The sequence below is a fragment of the Cariama cristata genome, unplaced genomic scaffold (assembly GCF_000690535.1).
Source record: "Cariama cristata isolate BGI_N322 unplaced genomic scaffold, ASM69053v1 scaffold32907, whole genome shotgun sequence".
Lineage (NCBI taxonomy): Eukaryota > Metazoa > Chordata > Aves > Cariamiformes > Cariamidae > Cariama > Cariama cristata.
In genome coordinates this window covers 1-310 of record NW_009628842.1, presented here as the reverse complement: position 1 = coordinate 310, position 310 = coordinate 1, and positions in this window count along the sequence as shown.

Below are 310 nucleotides of genomic sequence, written 5' to 3'. Positions count from 1 at the left end.
AGGAGGCCAGCCACTTAATTAAATATTGTTAATTGAAAGGCAGCTGAAGCACTGGCAGCTCTTGATGTAAGAAGCAAAGGGGTGTGTTTGGTCATGTTCCCACATGCTTCTGACCTCAGGACATCCACCCTCCTACCAAACCTTGTTCTTCCCTCCTTAATCTCTCTTCGGCTTCTGATTCTGTTATGTCACAGTTCACTCGGTGTCCCAAGGGCTGGCAGAGGTGGTTTGTCTCCCTGTGCCTTGCTGTCTGGCAGGCAGCTTCCTTACAGCTGGTGCTGGGGGTAGCCCGGGAAGCTGCGGGGGGAGT